The 14,065-nt window shown below is 40.4% G+C and overlaps 1 long non-coding RNA gene across 1 annotated transcript; it reads left to right on the forward strand.

The window, feature by feature from the left end:
• The first annotated feature begins 2,304 nt into the window (after positions 1–2,304).
• LOC135443298 (uncharacterized) lies at positions 2,305–11,159 on the forward strand. The gene is made up of 2 exons (XR_010438954.1): positions 2,305–2,436; positions 10,467–11,159. It is a non-coding gene; the product is annotated as an uncharacterized LOC135443298 (long non-coding RNA).
• Positions 11,160–14,065: the final 2,906 nt, after the last annotated feature.

The following is a 14,065-nucleotide window of genomic DNA, read 5'->3' on the forward strand; positions in this document are numbered from 1 at the left end:
GCTTTTGCTTCTAAATGCTGCAGCTCTGCTGGTGTGGCTCTCATCCCTGGTAGCAGACAGACTGCCCAGGAGATGCTCTGTAGCCACTTTCTGAGCTCAGCTGAGTTGAAATTGCTGGGATGTGGAAGCTCAGGTATGAGGCCACACTCTCTCGGGGAACATGTCTCCAAAACTTCATAAACCATATCAGCAAATGATTCTTTCACATATGTAATGTAAGCAATGTTACTGGTAGCTAATGGGTCTACAAGGATTGTGTTAGTGATAGGAAGTTAGAAAACTTACCCATCCAGAAGTGTGTACAGCCCTAAGGCTGGGAAACTAAAGCAAACTGCAGGCTTTACCTCACATGGGTGGGAAATGCCTTCTTCTTTTACCGATAGGGAACCACTGCACAGAGGGTTTGCATGATTTCCTAATAGTATTTAGGAAAATAAATTCAGGTTTGTAAGGCTCAAGACCAGTTTGTCACTTACACTTCCAGAATCAAGGAGATGACATTCAAACTTTTATTTTCGTTTTAATAACTCGTGGTGACATTGAAATGTACAGAAAGTTCAGGTTCTTTTGGTAAAACGTTTCTATATGTGACACTGGTTGCTACAGAGAGATTATGTTCTTAGGCCTGTAATTTGTGTGACTGACAGGGTCCTTGATCAAACTGATTCCACAGTCCTCACTCATTCCCATGCTCCCTTCCACTGTAGATGAGATTTCAGATTTGATACTTCTCAATGTGACTGGTGACTGCTTCTGAGAGCAAGTTGGCATCTAATTCAACATGCCAAAGATTAAAAAAGCCAAAATAGCAAATAATTTTTTCAATTAAAAAAAACAAAAACAAAACCAACACCACCACCAACAACAAACTTAAGCATTTTAATGGAACACTTGAATTAGGTTTATTTATTCTTGAATGTGCTTTCAAAGAGAAACTGAATTACAAGAGAAATGTTTTTGAAAAGTGGTAGGCAGAGCTTAAAGGCCTTTTAAATTCTCTTCATGACATTTAAATTAACTCAATGAGTTGTTTGTTCTTATCTCCATTTACATTGCTTAAAAAGCCTTTCTCTCTGCCATGTTTGCATCTTGATTTATAAAAGTGTTAAAAAGCAAAAGTGAATAAACTGCTTTTTACCACTATCAACACAAAGATACAAGGACTTTCTTAAGCCAGAGCTAACACAGATGCATTTATGTGTGCTCCCTAGGAGCTTTTAGCTGGTAAACAAAATAAAACACCCCTGAAACATTATGATGCTTTGCATCATATGATGCACTGCATAGGGAGATAGTGCAAGGTTTCAAATATATCACAGTTTCTTTCCCCTATGGACAAAATTTAGCCAAAATCCTGTTCCACAGAGCTCATTGCTATCCTTTCTTCAGAAGACAGTGAGAATGTTCCTCAGAGAGCTGCGACATTTTAGGATATGTCCAGATTACACCTGGATAGAACCTGTTTCACTTCTATAACATAATTATGGTTTCTAAGCATGCAGTCTCCAGATTTGATTGGGTTTACATGAATAATGCACCTACAGACAGCAAGGGACAGGGTAAGTGCAGATAGGAAAGCAGTGTGAGGGCTCTGAGGGCATTGATAAATGTTAGAAATGTTCATGGTCCTGACCAGCCTCAGCTGGGGTCTCTCTCCTCACCCATGGAGCAGCAGCTGTTTAAGTTTAGCCCACAGGGCCTGCTCCCTTGAGCTGAGCCTGAAGGGGTGATGGTCTCCAGCCAAGTGACAGCCATGTAGGGGAGTGTCCCACCCTGGGCTGACTCTCTGCCTTGGCCTTGGCTCTCACCTGTCAGGGTGGGCTTGCCTGGTGGCTGTGGGACCTGATCGTAAATCTGATCTGAGAGTTGATTTCCACCTTGCTGTGGTACTTTTATTAGCTGAATCTTTCTTGAATTTGTCTCTATGTTCTGTTTGCCTTGCTCGAGTAGTGGGAGTGGGATGTGGGATCCCTTTGCTTCCAGCTCTCCTCCTGTGAGGAGACAGCCCTGTTCTTGCTAGGGATTAAAGCAGAATCCTTTCCAGCTTCTGCAGACACTTGCCTCACCTGTAAGGGCTTCCCTTCCTCCATAGGGCAGGGAGCAGAGAGGTGAAGAACATCACAGTGTTAAGTGAGGAGGTATGTGCCAGGGAGATGCAGAGAGCCAGTATGAATCCTCCTTAAACAATAACCTGCAGCTGAGGCACCGTGACACCTGCATGCTTATTCCAGCATGGGTTTCCTGCTTGCCAGGTCCTCTCCACTTAAATTCTGTGGGGGGGGACCAGGCAGAAATGGAAATGGCCTCGAGCATGCTGCCTGAAGAAGCAGTCCCAGGGAAGTATGGCATCCTTTATCCTTGCTGTAGCTGATCCAGCCCTGCAGGAATCCTTTGGGCCTGGAGATGTCCAACATTATTCTATGAACCGCTTGTAAAGTGAGTCACTCGTGACCATGCATAGCTCACCTAAATTATTTGGCAACTGCTGTGAATCATAATTTCTTTGATAAAATAGGAATTAATTCACAACCAATTCCAGAAAGGTCAAAAATCATAAAAGTTGTTATTTGTAAAACTTTGGTGCCAGTTGAATAATTGCACTGCTTTTATCCAGTGTCTTCAGCTGATGAGTGCTGGCAGTCATTAATTGCTGTTACTCTTAACAGTCCCTCTGAAGTCAGATGTTGTCTTTGTCTTTTGTAAGAGTAGGAAAAGTCCTGATATTAGTAAATATACTCACCCTTTTCAGTCAATATAATCTCCACCAAGTATGTTTACAGTATGTTTTTCATTCTTAGTCATTTTTGTGTGTCTGAAAGCTTGTGATTGTCAGAGGGTGTTGAGAACAAACCAAGAACGCACTTCTGTTCTTCTGAACAGATCTTGTACATAGTTAAACAGGCTGAAACATAATTGAATAGTCACATATTATCTCTTATGTCTGAGATGGGCAGGGGATGCAAATTGTAGGGCTAGGAATTGAACCCCTTTCAGATGCAACCAGCATTCTTTGTCCATGCCAATATAGTTATTCTCACACAGCAGATGTAAAATTTGAGACATGCTTGATGCTCTGTTTTATTCAGGAGCAAGGTTTCAAAGGGAGACAGAGTTCTGGGAGAGATATAGGAGTATTATGGGGCATTTAGGACCACCAAGTTATGTGCAGCTACTCATACTGACGACTTCTTTGATGATACAGTATACTGTTTTATAGGGAAAAGAGTGGGTATTTTGTAAAATAGGTATAGACTAAGATAATAAAATAAAATTATAAGCACTTATAAGTTTTAAAGGTAAGCAAAGTTATTTCTAGGACAAGCTGGAGAGCATTATCTCTCTATGACGTTCTCTGGTGGTTAATTTAGTTTGCTGGACATGTGTCCTTTATAACAATAGTATATCTTGTCCCTGAAGTGCTTGCGCTAGTTAAGAAAGGGCTACTCCTGCACATTTTTACAGACTATCAACCTTTATGAGACCTGCAGTGTTGTCTTGGTTTCAGCTGGGATAAACTTAATTTTCTTCCAAGTAGCTGGTGCAGAGCTGTGTTTTGGATTTAATGTGAGACTAACTTTACTAACAAAGTGAAGTTTTAGATGTTGCTAAGCACTGCTTGCCCTAAGTCAAGGGCTTTTCCATTTCCATGTTGGGTTGGTGAGTGGGTGCACAAAAACTGGGAGGGAGCAGGGCCAGGAGGGCTGATCCAAACTGGCCAAAGGACCATTCCATGCCACAGGGTGTCATGCCCAGTATATGAACAGGGAAGAGTTGGCCAGGAGAGGCCAATGCAGCTCTGTGGGTCCTGCTGGGGGCAGGAGAGGAGCACAGTGTGCTGTGAATGGGGCCCCCTGCAGCAGACCAGGCCTTGGAAGACATGCAGTGAGCCCCTGGCTGATCTCCTGTCAGTGCATGGCACTCATTTCACCACTTGCTGGCTACCCCTGCACAGCCCTGCAGAGATCTTCAGTGTTGGGTTGGGGCTTTTCTTCCCACATTTCCTCCAGGTGTCCACAGTATACTAGTCTACTCCAGGCAGCTCAAAGTATTAAATATAATACCTTTTAAAGCATTATCTTTTAATCTTTAGCATGAAAGTAAGAACAGATGAGTGTAGCTTAAGCAAGAATTGTTCTATCAGACAGAAAAAGTTGTGGGGGTGGTGGGACAGGTTGCTTAGAGAGGTTTTGAAGTCTCTGTCCTCAGAGGACTCCAAATCCTGCTCAGCACAGATCTGGGAAGCCTGAGGAACAGGAGGCAAAACTAGACAATCTGCAGAGACCCCCTTCCAATCTCAACTGTTCTGTTGAGAAACAAAGAGCTCTTCAAAGAGTCTCTCTTTTTAAACTTTTCTGTAATTACATGGCATAATAATACTTTTAATTAATAAATTCTTTTTTTTTTTTTTTTTGCATCCAGAAACATTTTTCAGAGAGTAGCTGGCTGTATTGCTCATCATTGTCTATGAGCCAATAATAGCTGCATAGACAGCAATCAGAGGCCATTATTTTGTAAAAGTTGTCAAAATAATAAGGTACTGCACATTAATGGGTGGATTACTTGCATATTAATGGTGTGCAAATTTTCTAGTCCTCATAGATAATTTGTACTAATTTTCAATAATGTGTTTTTCTAATTTAGTGATTTACATATTTTACTATTGAAATAGTCCTAAAGCTTCCTGTTCACATATGCACCTTTGAAATGGGCAAAAAGCAGATTCCTGGGCTGATAAAGATATTGCTGTCAGAAAGAGTTTAATTAATGTGAAAACCAAAAGGCAAAGTGCTTTTGCACTAGTTCTGAAACTTTTTCAACAAAACAATCCTAGACTGACCTGAATTACTGAGATTGTTTTTATTAATTTACAATGACCTTCTTTAAGTGGAACAAAATGTCATGCTGATGAATAAATAACCTACTCAGCCTAAATCTAGATCAACTCATTTGAGAAATGGGTAGCTTCAGGTTTACAAATACATTAATTTATTGTATCCTTTCACCAGCAAGAATTAACAATTTAGATAAAGGATGCTGGGGAAATCAACATTTCTCTGGAAGACCATGGAGACCTTCTTAAAAAGGCATCTAGTTTGGGTGTCTGGGGGCCAGAAGGAATTTACCTTTACTCCATAATATACTTCTCAGACTCAAACTTGATGAAAATAAATGACTTTTGGTAAAATACAAAATTAAAATGACGTACCTTTCTGCATATTTCTGAGGGATTTCTGAGTGCCAGAGGAATCCTGAAGTACCAGATCAGCAAATCCTTCCAGTGACCAGAATGATGAGGGGTGCAGTATCATGGTAATCAGAGGGCTGGAACAGCTCTCCTGTTAAAACAGGCTGAGAGAGTTGGGCTTGTCCTAGCTGGAGAAAAGACAGTTCCAGGGAGATCTTAGTACTGACTTCCAGTGCCTAAAAGGAACCCACAAGAAAGCTGGAGAGGGACTTTTTACAAGGGTATGGAGTGACAGGACAAGGGGAAATGGGGTGAAGTTGAAAGAGAGTGGGTTTAGATTGGATACCAAGAATAAATTCTTGACTGTGAGGGTGGTAAGGCACTGGAACAGGTTGCCTAGAGAGGTGTGGATGCCCCATCCCTGGAAGTGTTCAAGGCCAGGCTGGATGGAGCTCTAAGAATCTTGGTCTGGTGTCCCTGTTTATAGGGTGGAAGGTTGGAAATAGATTATTTTTAAGGTCTCTTCCAACCCAACTCATTCTATGATCTAAGATTATCAGAGGCAGTTCTGGGTGGGAGTTTGAAAGTGTCATCTGACATTTGCTGCTAGGATCAGCCTAAATATCCCTGTTTAAATTCATTAAATTCCTTGCTGTGTATATGTGAGTATGAAGAGTAATTTACTCCTCCTCCTTGCCTGTTTGTATACAATGCATGCTACCTGGGATGTGTTTGTGTACAATGCATGCTACCTGAGATGCATTTCTCATGAGTGATGCAAAGACACAAAAATCATTATTTCCACACATGCTTTTTCACAGCAATTTCTTTCCACAAAAATTTCAAAGGCTCTGCAGGAGAATAAATGTTTATTTCAACCCTTTTAATACTTAGTCCTACATTTGCTAGCTCCTTCTAGGAATGGAAGTTTTGTACTTCCATTTATTTGCATCTTTTCCTAACGCATATTCAGTTAAAAAAAAAAAAAGATGCAAAAAGAGATCAGAATCCCATCACAAATACCTTACTTTCAAAGCCAAGCTTCATGTTGCTAGCTGACAGCCAGGTGCATCTTTCTGAGAAGGTCAAAGCCAAAGCCATGGCAAACCAGGAAAGGCAAGGGAGAGACCATCACTCTTCTCCCAGAGCCCGCACAGGGGATGAAAACACCTTGTTTATGTACAATGTAAGTAGTTGTATATTTCTTCACAAGCATTAAAATTTAAAAGTGAGACAGGCAGAGCATTATTTTTCCATTAGACTCATCCAAAACATGGGCTGAGGGGAAATTACTTGGGAAATGGCAAGGATCTGTGAGCAGGTGAAGCCTGGCTTGCAGCAGCCTGTGCCTGCTGACTGGCAGTTCTGGATGTCTCAGAGGGCTTGGCCTTTCCCAAAGCCCCTCCCTGTCCTAATGGTGATTCCAAAACTTCCAGGAAATGTTGAGATCTTTAAGCTAACAGATATTTATCCTACCACCTTATGTGGCTGGAAACAGCTCAGGAAGCTAATTGCCTTCAATATTATACATTTAGTGTCAGTGTCAAAGTAAATCCAATCTAAAATACTGTATCAACTGTTAAAGGTAAGAGCAGGCTAAAATAAATCAGGAGCTGCCCAGTGATGCCTGCCTAGCAGCAGCTGATTGTCTCACAAAATGTCACATAATTTTTTCTGGATCACTGTAGCAAGCACTTAATTACTCTCACGAGAAGGATGAAATTATTTTCAGGAGCCTAGAGATGTCAGGTCTATGCTGAGGAGCTCGTACAGAAAAAGGGGAAAAGTTCAAAATTGTATTGTTATTTATTTGGTTCCAGTTGTGAACACAGCTTAATTTCAGGAAGTAGCTGTGATTTTTCCTATGACATTTTGTGTGATTTACTTTAGGACTCAGTAAAGAAGAAAACAGTTCTCACTGTTCTGTTGACTTCACTGCTTCCTTTGAGACTAATCAAGTTAAGAGTAAAAACAGTAGGTCAGGCTTAGACCAAAATAGGATAAATTATTTGTTCTTCAACTGTAAAACAATTTATTATGAGAGACAGGCAGATTATAATATTTTAAAGTATTAATTTTCTTGCATTGCAGTGCTTCATTTTGTAAAATCTATGCTCTTTTTTTTTTTTTATTACCAAACCAATTTGTTCAAACACACATATTCTTATGAGACAGTTGTTTAGGGGAGAAAATCTTCTTTAAGGGATTCCTTGCTAATGCTGTAGCTTAGTATCCGAGATGAGCTTTTGGCACTCACACTCTTTGTGCCTTTTGGTACTTGGAACTCATGCTCAGATTTGCAGAGGCGTTCAGACTGTCCTGCAGAAGCTGCTGAGTTGCTCCTCTCTGACCCTTTGTCCTGCCTTTTCATTTGCAAATTCTTGCTCCATTTACTGATTTACATTACCCAGAATTCTGCATGGTAATGCACAGAACATGTATAACATTTATATTTAATATGAGCTCTAAATAAGAGGGTTAAATGGTGTTTCTCAGTTTTCATCTAGACCTTCTGAATGGTTCAGCATGGAATAGTTTTCCACTCATAAGACTGACAAAGTGAGTCACAGCCCTTAAAAGCCAAGGACATTTCTTCCAACTAGCATAACCCAATGTTCACTGAAATGCTTCATTCTGATTTTGATGACAGACTAGTCTTTCTTGCTGCTCTGCATTTATTCTGCTCATACAGACTCTGTGCAGGTAAATGCATGCTTTTCGTTTCAGTACAAGAATAGTGTCTTACTGAATGATTTACCTGGAAAACAGTGGCATGCTCTGGTTGTAAAATTGTTTCAGATTCACAAAAAAACTATGCTTTCTCATTTATCCCTCTGGGTTCTAAACAGGCACACTTTAAACAGGTTCTTACCAACCTTTCCAAATCATCAGGAGAAATAAGTTAGAGGTGTTACAGAACAGAGGAAGAGGTTAGGCTATTGCAGACAGGACAATTTCAGTCCCACTTTGTATTTTCTGTGTTTGGTTAGGAGATATGTTTGAAATGAACTCCAGGAAGGAGGCTGGAAGAGACAGTTTGTCTGCCCAGGAGGGGAACATGGTCTTTCAAAACAGTAGTGTAACAGAGAGAAACAAACCTCAAGTGTGGCCTTGTCAGTGAGTTGATTTGAGCAGTGATGCACAAAGATGGGGCACAAAAATAAGAATGTCCGAAATTCAATCCATCTGGAGTGCTGTTCTCCCTCTCTCAGGACAATTCTAGAATCCAGAGCAAAGGGCAGTGCAGGGATACATGGTAGACAGCTCTGGAGAGGCCAGAGGAGTAGCCCAGCCTGCAGAATGGAGGGTCAGTCTCTCTGTACATCAAACAGAAGATGTGGTTTTGCAGGAGCACATCAAGTGCCTCCCTCTAAAGCTCAGTAACTCTGAGTTGTTTTTTTGTTGGGGTTTTTTGTTGTTGTTCTTATTGGCTCATTTGTTGGTGTTGTGCTTGTTTGGAGTTTTTTGTTTGTTTCTTTATTCCTTTGTCTACTTGAGGTCCTCTGTCTTTAACTTGTAACTCAGTGTCTGTGGTGCCAAGGGAGACCTGGGAGCTGGTCCCATTTGTTATGCTGCTTAAGCCTAAAGCAAGCACAACACTGAGCCAGTGACTTGGGCTGTCTGTAATTAGAGTCTCCCTATTCTAGGCAGATATTTCTATAGGGGCAAAAATTACATAAGACACCTCTAAAATAAATCTTAGTGAGAGATTGTTCAAGGAAACTCCAGGGTTTTCTATTCACTTCCACAGGCATGCTCACTTCTACACAACAGGGATAACCTGACCTGTAGTATTTGTTTGGTACCACTGATAAATCAGTACACTGGGATAGATAACACCTGAAGTCTTCCCTTTCTCAAAATATGTTCACAGCTTCTTCTCACTGTCATTGTTATCAAAACAGCTCCTTTTCCTCTCATCATCATTCATATGTCTTTTTAAGATGCTGGATGAATACTCCTGGTCAGCAGATCAATCTAGTTTGCAATGAGTCAAATACAGAGTTTTGTATTCATGCAGCACCAGTCTGCAACATTCTCATTGATACTGCCCTTTAACCTCATACTCTTCAGCAGCTCTCATTGCCTGCTCTTTATTCTTTTGTTCTTCTTTTTCAAAGGAATTATAGTGTACTTCTCCTTTCATCTTCTTCACCACCAGTCCTACAAGTATTATATTTTCTCCCATCAGTCTTTTAACATGGCTGCATAATTTTCCAATTGATCCATATTTTATAAGGTCCAAAACCTGATGAAAATTAATGGCAGAAATCACAGTGTCTTCCTCAGAAATCTTGTCAAGCTAGAATGTTACTGTGCAGCCACCTCGTGCAACCAGGCTTTCAGACTCACTTTGAACTACTCAAAGACTCTGAAACCTCTATCTGTTCAGGGACACTGGTTGCAAATTGCCCTGTTAGTCTTCCTGTCTGAATCAGCTCTGGAATGTCACTATAAGACCTAAAAATTGTATTCATGCCAGCTTTGATTCCTTCTTTAATTTAACTATATTTATTATCTTGCAAGAATCCTGTGTAATAATTAGGTTATATGTGACCCAGAATATCAGAGATTCTTCTGCAGGTCACGGTTTGATAGGTACCTCTTGAGTGACAGTGATACTATGGAGATATTTTTACTTTTTCTATAATGAAAAAAGAGAAATATTGTTCTCCAATGGATCATTTAATTTCCATATGGGCAGAGAAGAAGAGCCCTAATAGCACAAGGAGGAATAGTGTTTTGGCACTAACCCTTAAGTGTTGAGGTTCCCCATTCAAATTGTAGGTGCACAGTGACACCTTCTGGAAGCTGTAATGAGCGTCCCTGAGCCACTTCCATCGTCTGGAAACTCACAATTTTTGTATGCAGAAGCAAATCTTTTTCTGATCAACATTTTGACCAGAGAATTCCTACAGGGTCTATCACATTACTGGCACATACACTAACAGAACATGGTCGTGGTCGTGATGGAAGAGATTTTTCTTTTTAAATCAAGCCTGTAAGGGTTTTCAATTATTCCAAATAATTCAAAGGTTTGGGGGGGGGGGGCAGGAATAGAGGATAGAATTATAGATGTATGCTAACCTCATGGTTTAAAGGAAAATGTATGCATTTTGGCTGGCATTCTGCTTTTAATTAATTAATGTCATACATCAAGTGAAAGGATCAGAGAATATTGTGAAGATTCAAGTTGCCAAACATGACAAATTAAATGAATGACAACTTTTCTTAGTGCACTTGCACTTCAGCAAAGATTTCATTTTTGTGTGTTTTGCAGTTTCTAATTGGACCTTCTCTGCCCAAGCCACCACATTCCTGTGTAGTCTGTACATCTGCCAGAAACTCTGCGTCATCAAGATTTTAAGCATGAGTTGGGCCACAGAGCAGGCCAAGGGCTGTCCAAGGGCTCACAAACCCCCCAGAGCCCACCCCCATCAGCTGGACTGGGCCAGAATGAGGAATAGAACCATCACTGAGCTGACTCTGACACTCTGAAACACAGCACTCAGTGCCAATTCAGTATTACTGGAGAACATATCCCTAGCTCTAACATTGAATTCCATCTCAAATGTTATTTCTCTTTAAGTTTCCTCTGCCTTTGAAGTAACAAAGATGTGATATGTAGGAGGAGAAGAAACAGAGTTGTGAGCAGAGATGGCAGAGGCTTCCTGCAGCTTTGGAGCAGACACTGACTGATATAAGTACTGAAGCTAAGGGTTTTGTCAGAACATACATATGGGACTGGACAACCCTGAAAAAATACACCACCCTAGAAAATGACCTTACAGTGATCAAATAATTATCAAAGCACTAAGCAGAGCCACCAGCTGCAAGAAATTCTGACTGCACCGAGATCTAAATCACATCTAACCATTCTGATAATGTTTCAAGCCCTAATGTAATGCAATCTCAGGTTTTAGCATCAGATCTTGAGGAAACCTAGTCAGAAAAAGGCTGAGACACCCTGTGACTGCATGAATGACATGACAGTGGGACTTTCACACTTTGGCTCACACAAAATAAATTCTACTGATTAATTCGCACACCACTATCAATGTTGATGAAAAATTAAATACTAGCAGGCATCCCTGCACATAGAACAATTTAGTTAATGCTCTGTGTGACCACACTATGCTATGGTTGGTCTTACATGTTTGAAGATGCCACTTTATTCTTCCTCCCATCAGCTTTGAACATGCATTTCCCACTTGAAGCCAACTACTGATAGATCCATAAAGAAAAGTGGCTTTGCCTGTAAGAAACTGATGTTGAAAAAACACAAATATTTAAAATTTCAGCAAAGCTGCTTCCCATAATATCACTGGTATTATGTTCACTTCAAAATATGGTTATTTAAATGCTTTTTTTTTTCTTTTTACATTTTTAGTTTTTATTAAGGGATAAGGGAAAGCCTTACCCAATTTTCTTTATGCTGATAGATAAAGAAAATTGAAGTTCAGCTGAAGTCCCTGGAAACTCATTCTCCTTCTGAAAATATCTCCTTTCCCAGAAAAGCCTATCAGTCTTCAAAATTATTTGTAACAAGTGCACTTTTATGTCAATGAAAAAGGTAAAAAATGGCTTCTTACTCTCTGTTTGAATTGCTCCCTAATCTCCCTAATTCCCTATGAATCAGGTCCATTCAATGGTCTAGAAACTCTCTTTTTAACAATTTAAGGGAGCAGGAAACACTGAAATAGACTAGAACACAAAAGCTGCCATAGAAATGTGTATGACCTCTCCTTGGGCAGGGAGCAGAAGTTCAGGTATGAGACAGCAATCAGCCCTCACACCTTAAAGGAAAACAGGCCCTAAAAAAGCTGAAATGTTCATTATGTCACCCATTGATGTGTGACTGCAAGAGTGTTGGAATGCAATGTTATTAAATTACAGATACATGTTCTGTATTATCTTTCTTATCACCTCTCCTGAAAACTGTGAGAACAAATTTTAAAAGTACCATATAAGTTTTCATTAAAATAAAATAAAATAAAATAAAATAAAATAAAATAAAATAAAATAAATAAGAAAAGTAACAGATTTCTTCATTTACACCAAGGCGAAATTAGGAAAACATGTTAACTGGACAAGTTTGCAGAAAGAGGGAGGGTGGAGTCTAAGAAACATCCAAAGGGACAATACTAAATAGCAAAGGCACCCTCATATAAAGCCATCCTTTTCTGATTTAGAATTTTTAAAAACTGCATGCTGGATAGAATTTCCTCCCAAAAGTTTGTCAAGAGCTCATGAGTGTAAAGTGAAATATTCAGGAAACTCAAGTAAAGGGTGGAGGTGGGTTTTGTAATGCCTGATATACTGGTAGATAATACTTTTTTTCTGTAACATACATGGTAAATAATAGACCAGGAGATCTGGTTTCAATATCGGTAGATAATACCAATACTGAAACCAGATCTCCTGGTCTATTATTTACCATGTATGTTATAGAAAAAAAGTGCCATTATATGGGATAATTATATTAAATGCACAGCTCACATGTAAGGTCTCAATTTTCCATAATTTATTTTTTGAAACAGAAATAAGTGCAAGGTCAAGTGCTCCTGAGCCTTGCTAGATTGACATGTGGCTTTCCCTCTGTCCCAGTGAAGTTGAATTAACCTGAGCAAAGTAGAGCAGTAAAGGGGACCAAGAGTAAGGTCACAGAGACACATGCAGAGCAAGCTGCTCTGATGACTGAGGGAATTTTCTTTCATGCATGAGAAATGCATGTTCACATTCCTTTAGGGCGAGAAAGGGTTCCAGTCTGCGTCTCTCAGCTCTCTCAGCTCTAAACCCCATTTCAGCAAAGTGCAAGCCCTTGTTTGTGCAGTTCTGTCTCATGCAGCTGGACATCAGCCTGCATCCATCATTCACGGGGAAAGGAGGAGAAGGTGACTACATTAACAATTTTGTGAGGACTTTATTCCTCCACACCATTCAGCTGTTTCAGGATGTGGCTGTGTACACATGCAGTGATGCAGAGGCATCTGCCTACAGACTGAGACAGAGTTGCCTACAAGCTCCAATCACTGGAAAATAGTTAGCGTAGGGGGCTTTCTTTATCTAATATCATTTATGCTAGGGAGCATAAATACCATATTTTTATACAGTACTACCCACCATCACTGCATCATGAATTTTGAAAAAAAAATTAAAAAACCTTCTTTAATAAGATGTCAGCTAGAACCATGGAATGGTTTGGGTTGGAAGGGGCCTTAAAGATCACTTCATTCTAAACCCCCTGCCTGTTGGCAGGAACATGACTCTCCTGAGACAAAAGGAAAGGATGGTGGAGCAAGAATATACCTTCCAAAGGGGTTACATTCTGCCAGCACTTTAAGCCTGAACTTGATCAAGTATTCCTGCTAAGATTTAGGATGCCACTTGGGACTATAGTCTAGAGAGGTCTTAGGGGAGTCACATTTACTCACCAGTCTGAGAAATGGCTGCCTGTCCTGGTAGAGTGACCAAGAGCTGAATTCGAAAGCCAGTGGTGTTAGCAGGTGTTTTGAGCTTGGTCCTGATCCACATAAACAACCACCTCAGTACACTTACTGAGACTATGTTCCCTTTTCTCTGCCAAGGAGTGAGGCAGTGTCATTTAATACTGTCAAACCTATAATATCTCCATAGGTCCTGTCTGGGCCTTGGCAATTGTAGTTTGGCACAGAAATCTGTTCAGCATCAGTTCTACGCTTTCTGCCACAAGCAAAAGGGCAGGGATTCCCAGAAGGGCTCCTTGCCACTGGGCAGGAGGAATACTGAGTGGGGTTGTGGGGTGGGAACCAACCTTTCTATTTTTTCTGCTCTCCTGGGAACATTGTCCAGTTTCTGCCGTAGTTCACCTCTCCAAACAGACCTAGGGGAACTCTCTGC

This window comes from Zonotrichia leucophrys, chromosome 2, assembly GCF_028769735.1.
Source record: "Zonotrichia leucophrys gambelii isolate GWCS_2022_RI chromosome 2, RI_Zleu_2.0, whole genome shotgun sequence".
Taxonomy (NCBI): domain Eukaryota; kingdom Metazoa; phylum Chordata; class Aves; order Passeriformes; family Passerellidae; genus Zonotrichia; species Zonotrichia leucophrys.